Genomic DNA, 10,639 nt, shown 5'->3' with positions numbered 1-10,639 from the left:
ACACTATACTGCCCTGCTGAAGCTAACCGCAGTAACTACGCAAACAATGATTTCAAAGTTCTCTGACTATACAGCCGAATGTGTTGTAGGTAGATTTAGTGGTAGTGCGCTGATTGAACATATGTTAATGAAGTAATAGTTATTCATTAAAAAACACGGACACAGAATTGACCCATGACCCCAAAAATGCAGATACTTCACTCTGCCTTTTGATGTATATAAATAGCTATAAATGTAGTGCAGAAGCTAAGTGCAGTAACTACAACATTGTTTTTCAGTTTTCTTTGTATTTTCAATAACACATTTTTTTTTACTATTTCAGTAATTTGTAAATGTATTTTGCCATGGTAACTAATTAATTTTGATCATTGTCTTCAGTATTCTACACAATTAACTAAATAAGGGACAATTTATGGGGAAATTGTGGAGTGTGCTTGCGTCAGTTGCAGAAGGGTGCGTTTTTTTTATTGAAATTGTACAAGTCATATTTGGGTAATTTAAATAAGCATGCATACTTATTATTTATGAAGATTACATGAATTAAAAAGTTTACATTTGTTGCTGCTCATTTACATTGTGTTCTCTTCTCACTTCCCTGAGATTTGTCTCCTACCCTGCAAGGGGGGATGGTGAAAGTCTACGTGGCAGCCTCACATAGCTGAAACTGTTGCATGAAAAGGAAGAAATTGGGCAAACCTGTGTAAAAATAGTCCTAACCTATGTGAATTTCACTTTCCTTTTCCCTGCTAGTGATATTTTTAAGCATATTTCATTCATTCATTAAGAACCCACTTTCAAACAAGCTGATTCTAACAAAATTTTCACTGGCAGTATCTCAGCTGGAATCCTTAATTCAACATTACCATCTGCAAACTGAAAATATGCCTCCAAAAACGAAAATAAGCTTGAAATTCATTTTTGGAAAACTGGCTAATATAACAAGTTTACTGGAAGCGATACTTGGCAGTAACAACATCCCTGGTCCGAAGACTCTGCGCTCATGTGACCGGCTATCCACGTGGTAAGTAGGGAAAAGCACATTCAACTTTGTCAGCTTCTCTTACTCCCTTTATATCAGCCTCTCTCAATCCTTGGCATTGATCCTGGTCCCTGGGTCTACTGTAGCCCTTAGTAGGTTTTTAGATGTTTATCTGCTCCAAATGACTGGGTTGTGAACTAAAGTTGGAAGCAAGATCTACAACTATCAAGCCTAACAACTCCCTCCACCAGTCACTATGGTCAGTCCCTGCTGGTGTTGCTAGCCAACTTCATGGAAACAGATTATGAGGTTGATCGGATTAAATGAGCGAAAACGAGGCACAATTTTCCCTCATCTGTCCATATCTTTTTAGTGTTGCTGACGGGAGAGAAATGCCAGTGCAAGCTAACTAGCTAGATAGAGCGAAGGGCAGTTTGTAACACTCACAATTTACTAGCTACTCTAAAATGTAAGGGGAGTGCCGAACATGTTCTGTCGCCTTTTGGCTTCCTAAACAGCTGTTGAGTTGTTTTTCTTACTAGTGTGTCTCGCATACGGCGTTGCAGTGAGCTACACTGGTTTAAAACCACAGGTAATGATAATTTCACCAACGAATCGTTTACTTTAAATCTAATGTCATAATAAATGCTCAAACGAAAATGTATTGTGGGGAATGTTCATTTTAACGATTGAAAACATGTATCACAGGCCGCTGTTGTATGTGTCACCCGGGCAACAGAGGATAATGTCATGATGCTAACGCTTCAGTGAAATAGACTTCTGTTTCCGAAAATAGATGTAGTAGCGTAATATTATCAGTGTATATCATATTGTACATACATTTCACAATTGTGTTTCATATGGGGCTTGGCGATATATCGAATATTGGCAATAATATCGCAATCATTTTGACGACGATGTAAAATTTGAAAATATTGTGAATATTGAATATTTCGAATATTATATATTTTTCTTGTGTTTTAGGATCACCGTCTGGCTCCTATGTGTTCACACACACAGAGACACACACACAGAGACACAAACAAACTCACAGACACCGTTTGTGCACATACTCACAAAGAGCATGTGCACAAACTGAAAATTGCAAGCGCACAGGCACTCTCTTTTGGTCTCTTTTTGTCCTGTCACATAAGGACCTCTGCATGAATTGTTCCATGTGAGGTCCATTTTGTCAAGTTGCAAGAACCATGTTATGGCAACTGCTTAAATCTGCACTACACATTTTGTACTTTATAACAATAGCTGTTCTATCTCATTTTTGTTGTTGTATATGTGTGTTAGGAATAAACTATAAAAGTTCGCGCATAGACAGACTGCAGCAAACATGGCAACTTGGAAGAAGCGTTCTAAAGTTTGGTTGTATTTCACACGACAAAATGACAACAACGCCACTTTTAACGCGTGTAAAAAGTATATTTCGTCGAAGGGAGGAAATACTACAAATATGAAGAAGCATTTGAAAACACAGCATGGAATGAAGTTACTGGAACTTCATGTGTTGGATGCATGCAGCAGCGCAGCTAACGTTCGCGCTTCATCTCTAACTATCTAAGGTAGGGCTAAACTGCTCAAAAGTGATCACAACCACTTGTTACTGTGTGAAGCAATTTGCCTTTATTGTGTGTAGTCGATCTAGTTATCTTCTGTCCCGTCGTTTGAAGCATACATTTTAGCTCCGGCATTCGTCTCCCATTAGTATTGATCTTATTGATCATTTCACGTTATCGGGGCGGCGTGTGTTATCAGCAAACGTTCGCGTGTCGCATTATTAAACTGAGCTTATCGATTTTTAATCCATTATTAAACTTAGCATTTTAATTGTTTAACCTTTTAATAGTCCTGTTAAATGTGCCTGAAAACGCCTAAACAACATACCCAGAGTACATTGAAAGCTGTGGTTGAACCATTTGGAGTACATGGTCTCTTTTGAAAGGTGACACTGAAGTTATTTCCCCTGTTGTTAGGACCCATGTAAGTCCTACTGGTGTTGAGTAATAGAAGCTTGAACACAAGGAAACTTAAAGTTTCTATCTCCGACTAGATTTTGTTTTGAAAACAGAGGCCTGAAGAGGCCTAGAGGTGGTAGGTATTAGCTCATTTCAGAGCCAGTCAAAGCCAGTTTGAGAAATTCGTTTAGAACGAGTGTGTGTGTGGGGGGGTGCAGGACGCACAGACCTATGGCTGTAGAGGGGAACATCGATAAGAGAATCGATAAGGAATCGAATCGATAAGCAGGAATTAATAAGGAGTCTGAATATTTAAAATCTTATCAATACGCATCCCTACACACAACCATCACCATCTCTCTCTCTCACACACACACACAACCATCACCATATCTCTCTCACACACACACACACACAACCATCACCATATCTCTCACACACACACACAACCATCACCATATCTCTCACACACACACACAACCATCACCATATCTCTCTCACACACACACACACACAACCATCACCATATCTCTCACACACACACACACAACCATCTCTCTCTCACACACACACATGTCCCGTTTCACACAGTTAATTATTCTTTGGAGCTGGATGAGAATGAATAAGAGATCTGTTGCTTTGAGCAACAGCATATTGCCCCCTGCTGGACACCCTGTGGTGCTGCAGAGGAGACGAGAGAGAGAGAAAGGAGGAGAAGGGGAAAGAGGAGAGATGAGAGGAGAAGGGAGGAGAGGAGGGGGAAAGAGGAGAGATGAGAAGGGAGGAGAGGTGGAGGAAAGAGGAGAGAAGGGAGGAGAGGACGGGGAAAGAGGAGAGATGGGAGGAGAAGGGAGGAAAGGATAGGAGAGAGGATAAGGAGAGGGGTTGAGTAGAGGAGAGCAGGGCTGTGTCTAGAACATTTTGAACAGGGTGACCAGGCAGGGGCACAGCCCCAGAGCAGGGTGACCAGGCAGGGGCACAGCCCCAGAGCAGGGTGACCAGGCAGGGGCACAGCCCCAGAGCAGGGTGACCAGGCAGGGGCACAGCCTCAGAGCAGGGTGGCCAGGCAGGGGCACAGCCCCAGAGCAGGGTGACCAGGCAGGGGCACAGCCCCAGAGCAGGGTGGCCAGGCAGGGGCACAGCCCCAGAGCAGGGTGACCAGGCAGGGGCACAGCCTCAGAGCAGGGTGGCCAGGCAGGGGCACAGCCCCAGAGCAGGGTGGCCAGGCAGGGGCACAGCCCCAGAGCAGGGTGACCAGGCAGGGGCACAGCCTCAGAGCAGGGTGACCAGGCAGGGGCACAGCCTCAGAGCAGGGTGGCCAGGCAGGGGCACAGCCTCAGAGCATGGTGACCAGGCAGGGGCACAGCCTCAGAGCAGGGTGGCCAGGCAGGGGCACAGCCCCAGAGCAGGGTGGCCAGGCAGGGGCACAGCCCCAGAGCAGGGTGGCCAGGCAGGGGCACAGCCCCAGAGCAGGGTGGTAAAGAATGTATAATACATTACAACACATATTCTAGAACTGTAATCACCAGCTGCATATCAGGCACGACACTAACTATGATCCCAGTTATTAATATGTGTGGCATTTTAATCACTGAATGCATCACGGGCACTGTGCACGAGTGAATATAACAACAGGATTTATGAAGGAGGCATGTCTTAAAGAATATATTGTGCTTATTAAAGTTATGCATTGTGCTTATTAAAGTTATGAACTTAGAAGTGTGCCCAGGCTTAAACATTGGGTCTCACACTGAGTGTGGGAAGCAGGCTGTTCTTTGTGTCTATCTTTTCATTTTCAGAAACAACCTTGAATCTGGGTGGAGATGGCACCCGAGCAGGTGGGACGCGGAGGCAAGAACAACTCCCTGATGCACGAGAGAACAAGCTCAACCCTCTTTTCATCTCTCTGTGTTAATTGCACTGTATATTATATGCTGGGGCAGGGAAAGATAGCCAGTTGGACTTCGTGAACCAGCCCAAACTCTGTTGCGGGTAGGGAAACTTAGACAACCCCAGAGCTCTGTACTTGTTGATTTCCAACTGCTGCATTAAAGCTGATATTATCGGACCTCTGCGACTCCAGACCACTCTTTCTAGAACACAGATTTGTGTCATAGAATAACATCATTACTTATTGGAATAGACACAAAAAGACATTTGAATCCTTCAGTGGCCAGGCAGGGGCACAGCCCCAGAGCAGGGTGACCAGGCAGGGGCACAGCCTCAGAGCAGGGTGACCAGGCAGGGGCACAGCCCCAGAGCAGGGTGACCAGGCAGGGGCACAGCCTCAGAGCAGGGTGGCCAGGCAGGGGCACAGCCCCAGAGCAGGGTGACCAGGCAGGGGCACAGCCCCAGAGCAGGGTGACCAGGCAGGGGCACAGCCCCAGAGCAGGGTGACCAGGCAGGGGCACAGCCCCAGAGCAGGGTGGCCATCAACCACATATCGAGACTCGAGTTTAAAAATGTTTATCTCCCCTTTCTGTTGTAGGTAATGAAACACTGCCTGTTACATCTCAATAAACTAAAAATAATTATATGAACATTTTCCTCCTGTGTGTAGTTATTAGTAAATGGTCACATCCTTAATCTAAATCGAGCATCCCGCTTATGGGATTTCCCTATGGTAAATTATGATTTATTCTAATGTATTTATAATAATTTTCAACAACCTAGAAATAATCCTACAGTTTCTTCAATGGATTCCGTAAATTCTATAAAGTGATACACACCAGAAACATTCTAACTGCAAACTTAAAATGATATATTTATTATTTGTAGCCTTACTCATACATTAAGAACCCTTTATTCAGTAATGTTACCATTATTTATAGATTCCTAGAGTAATAACAAACATAAACAATATATATTTTCTGTAATTGGGCATTGGAAAGTGTGATTTTCTAAAGGTGAAGTTCGACCCATAACTTTAAATCCCCACATTTTGTATTATTGTTGTATTTAAATACATATGGCACATTTGTAACAAATCAGAATCAGATAAATAAATGTTTCTTAACACAAATATGATTGTAAACTCTTATACCTGAGTGTGCATTTAGATATCATATCTTTAGAACAGTAAATGGAGGTATAATTAAAATGTAATTTCTTTGTATCTTCAGAAGGAACAAACTATATTTTTGGAACGTTTCATTTTGCCTGGCTGTTCTCTCCCTATAACCCTGACTGAGCCTCAGAGTCAGACCCTGAAGAAGAAAGTTCACATTGCTCAATAATAATATTATGTTCACCTCACGTCAGCCCTAGAATTCAGAGTATTTTTTCTTTTGTATTGTATACTGACAAGTCTCATGGATTTGCATTCAATTTAATTGACGTAGCCTAAATGTCTAAACAATATGCAGTCAGTATAGATCTCATCTTATGACTGAAGTCAACCAGGATCATGATTTCCACTTATCCTAAGCTTAGCAGAAGAACAATACAAATTTCGTTACTTATGTTAAATACTATACAAACCAATTATCATGTGAAACACTTAAAGACAAATGGCATGGGTATTTAACATCTTTAAAAAAATGTCTCACCTATTGTGAATGCTTGCTAGCTAGCATGCTACTGTAGCAAAACAAGCTACAGTCTGTAGAGACTTAGTTTACATCAGGCTATTTTTGGAAAACAAACTGTATTCCATACACTGAAAGTAAAGGGGCTGCATGGTGTTGAATAACATACTACTAATTTCTAGCTCATGTTTAGTTTCTGAATGTTTATATCCTTACAAATATCTCCCAGCACACATGGAAAAATCGATGTTAGTATCATCAGCGTCTTCTCTCATGCTTCTCCAGTGTGGTTGTTGAACATGCCGCTCAGCCTGAACTCCCTTCCCTCATATTTGAGAGTGTTTTCATTGTCCAGTATTCATGCATATGGACAAGACTGTCAGCAAATAGCCGATCGCATGGTAGGGGTGGCACCAGTGGTGACCAATCACTTTTCAGTGGTGGCCAGTGCCACCCCTGGCCACTCCCTGGACACGCCCCTGGATGAGAGGGGTTGAGGAGAGCAGGAGAGGAGATGAGAGGGGAGAGGAGTGCAGAGAGGTGGAAGGGGTGGGGAGGAGCGGAGAGAGAGGGTTAGTCAGGCATTTCTGACTTGATAAGATGACAGGTTCTCTATGAGAGGCCATCTAGGGCTAGCCTGGTGCTAACCAGACCAAACTTTTCCCGAACCCCGTGGGGAGGAGGGCCACAACATCATGGCCACTAACAAAACTCAGCAAGGATTGTTCTTGCTCCGGCTTTAACGTATGGATATTCGGCAGCGTTGCCATAACAGACCGAATAGCTTCGCTCGCATCTTTCTCTGCCGCCATTACTGAACTACAACTCAAACTAGTGCACAACGTCGTCGTTCTCAGCCACTCCCTCTGTTCGCTGATTGGACCTACAAAAAATGTGTTTCTGAAAACCGACTAATACATCGAAATCCCAGACATGGTACAGAAGCAAAATCAAAATTGAGCGGAATTACGTAGGAGGGCAGAGCCGGGCTAGTCTAGGGTGAAACTCCTGAAAAACTTGCTCCTCCACATGTATTCATCACTTGTGCTACCCCATGAAACACTCATACACATGCACTCATCACTTGTGCTACCCCATGAAACATTCATACACATGCACTCATCAGTTATTCTTAAGCAATGTTATACTGATATCATGTCAATACATCTAGAATTTACACATTAAAATTAGTCATTTTCATAAGTAATTTATTAATTTAGAAGAGAGCAAGGTGGGGGGGAGAGAGAGAAGGGGGGAGAGAGAGAGAAGGGGGGGGGAGAGAGAGAGAGAGAAGAGAGGGGAGAGAGAGAAGGGAGGGGAGAGAGAGAAGGGGGGAGAGAGAGAGACAGAAGGTGAGAGAGGAGACGATTTTCAGTGCGCCTGGAAGTTTATTCTGCACAGATCGAATTCTAGGAGTTTCAAGTTTTCAAGTTTCAAGTATTTTATTGTCAGGTGCATAAGACGATCCATTCATGGCGCTTCCTAAATATTTAATCATTAATCAATCCAGTATTGAAATTACGTTGGTAAAAGCTATTTTGTCATTGCTATTTCAGTTAAATGGCTGCTTTGTGATCAGTGATTTTCACGTCTTTCAAGGTTGCGATTCTCTTTTCTTTCAGCAAGTCTCGCAGAAACTCGTACTGCATACTCGTGGGGTGGGGGGAGAGAGCGAGAGAGGTGGGGGGGAGAGAGAGAGAAGGTAGGAGAGAGAAAAAGACAAGGGGGGGAGAAGCAGGGGGTCTTAATAGCACTTCAGGCCCCTGGGCTATGGATTTTTTCTTTTTCATTTTTTGAAGCCCCCTCCAGCTAATTGCATAATCTTTTTTTTTTTTTGCCTCCCTAAGGATCCGTCAATATTTGGACTACATCGACAAAGTCGGTGTCAAAAGTTTTGTCTTGGTAGCGATTGAGTTGCTTGTATTTTTATTTACGTTCCGTTGCACGGTTTAGGCTGAACTTAAGTTTTTGTGACAAAAAGGGCCTTGTGTCAACGAAGGGAACCAGCCTACGTCACAACGTCAGCACACGTTAGCAATGACGCATGGATACAACGTGCATTGCTGTTGCACAGCAAGTATCGTATCGTGCCGTGGTGTACTAGCAGCATTATACATTTAAGCAATTCAAGACTTGCATGTGCGGTTAGTAATGTCACATTAAATAATGTTTTACACTCAAGCTTGTGTGGTGCGTCGCTGTCTTCAATGCCACAGCCTAAACTTTATGTCAAAAGAAATGTTTTTAATTTCCGGTGCATTCAAACAATCCCCTCACTGAGGGCCTCAGTGAAGTTTGGCTAGCAACAGCTCGTAAAAGCTAGGCTAGCTTGCTCGTAGCACAATTCAGGTTCTCCACGCAGGGCTCTAGACTGAGACCAAAAAGTCGCGTTTGGGGGCATATTTTCAGTTAGCAGATGGTACTGTTTGAATCGCGATTCCATATGAAAAATACTGCCGGTGACAACGTTGTTAGAATAGCTTGTCTCAAAGGGGGTTCAGCTTGTTTCATATTAAATGGACCCATCTGCAACCGACGCAAGCAAGCACACCCTACAATTTCCCCAGAAATTGTACCCTCTCTAGTTTTTGTTACATTTTGTTACATTTTGTTTAGATAAGGGGGGGGGGGGGGGCTCCCTCCACCACCACCAGATGCCACTATAGAGCATAATGACACCGCGAATACGGACGTTTATCATCTTTATTATTTTGTATTATTATTAAGAGGACTTCAGCTCTGCCTTCAACACCATCATCCCTGCCCTGCTTCAGGACAAGCTTTTCCAGCTGAACATGCCTGACTCCACCTGCAGATGGATCACAGACTTCCTGTCTGACAGGAAGCAGTGCGTTAAGCTGGGAACACGAGTCTCTGACTGCCGGTCCATCAGCACCGGCTCTCCTCAGGGTTGCGTCCTTTCCCCTCTGCTCTTCTCCCTGTACACCAACAGCTGCACTTCCTGTCAAACTTCTGAAGTTTGCGGACGACACGACCCTCATTGGGCTCATCTCTGACGGGGATGAGTCTGATTATAGGTGGGAAGCGGCCAACCTGGTGACCTGGTGTAGCCACAACAACTTAGAGCTCAATGCTCTTAAGACAGTGGAGATGGTTGTGGACTTCAGAAAGAATACAGCCCCACTCACCCCCATCACCCTGTGCGACTCCCCAGTCAACACTGGAGTCCTTCCGCTTCCTGGGCACCATCCTCTCCCAGGACCTCAAGTGGGAACTGAACATCAGCTCCCTCACCAAAAAAGCACAACAGAGGATGTACTTCCTACGGCAGCTGAAGAAATTCAACCTGCCAAAGACAATGATGGTGCACTTCTACACAGCCATCATTGAGTCCATCCTCACCTCTTCCATCACCATCTGGTACGCTGCTGCCACTGCCAAGGACAAGAGCAGACTGCAGCGTAATTTTGTGATGTTGCCAGTCCGTAACTGCAACGTTAACTAAGTAACCTATATTTCTCAATTCTACTGCTTTTATTGGGGAGGTTCATATGCAGACCTCATTTGCCCAAAATGCTACTTGTTCTTGTATAATAGACTACAAGGTAGCCAACTTTAGGAGGACTATGTTTGTGTGATGTGTAGCCTAACTCCAGCTAATCATAAACAAGGCAGCATTTCCATGTAACATTGTCATTTTATTTCTAACAAAGTGCCAAACAGTGAATTAAAATATTCTGCCAGTCCCCGCTACAGGTCCTGTCTGTTGGCCCTGACAATGAAGCACAAAATAAGTTAGTGTTCTATCAACATAATTGCACGTGTAAAAAGGGGCTATACAAGTCATAAAAAAAATCAAATCTAAAATAATATACATCATCTAAAAAATATGTGATTCTAGATTTTTGTCCCATAGCCATGTGAAAGGTTGGATATGGAAGCTGCAATCATGATTCATTCACCTGGCTTGTTTTGAATGGGCTGCCGGGGTATGTTTGAGTGTCTCCTCTATGAGGAGCTCCACAACTTTCTCTCCCAGTCCCGTCTTCCACTTCAGCACAGCGTCTGGAATTAGAAGTCATGAACTTATTGTCAGCACCAATGTGAACGTTGAACGCTGCGTGTAAGCCATAGTTCATGGCATCTCCATACACTTACCACTCTCTTAACACCGACATTATTAGTCAAAATGGCAAAGAAATCTG

The sequence above is a fragment of the Osmerus mordax genome, chromosome 5 (genome assembly GCF_038355195.1).
Source record: "Osmerus mordax isolate fOsmMor3 chromosome 5, fOsmMor3.pri, whole genome shotgun sequence".
Taxonomy (NCBI): Eukaryota; Metazoa; Chordata; class Actinopteri; order Osmeriformes; family Osmeridae; genus Osmerus; species Osmerus mordax.
Note: the sequence above shows the minus strand (reverse complement) of the source record.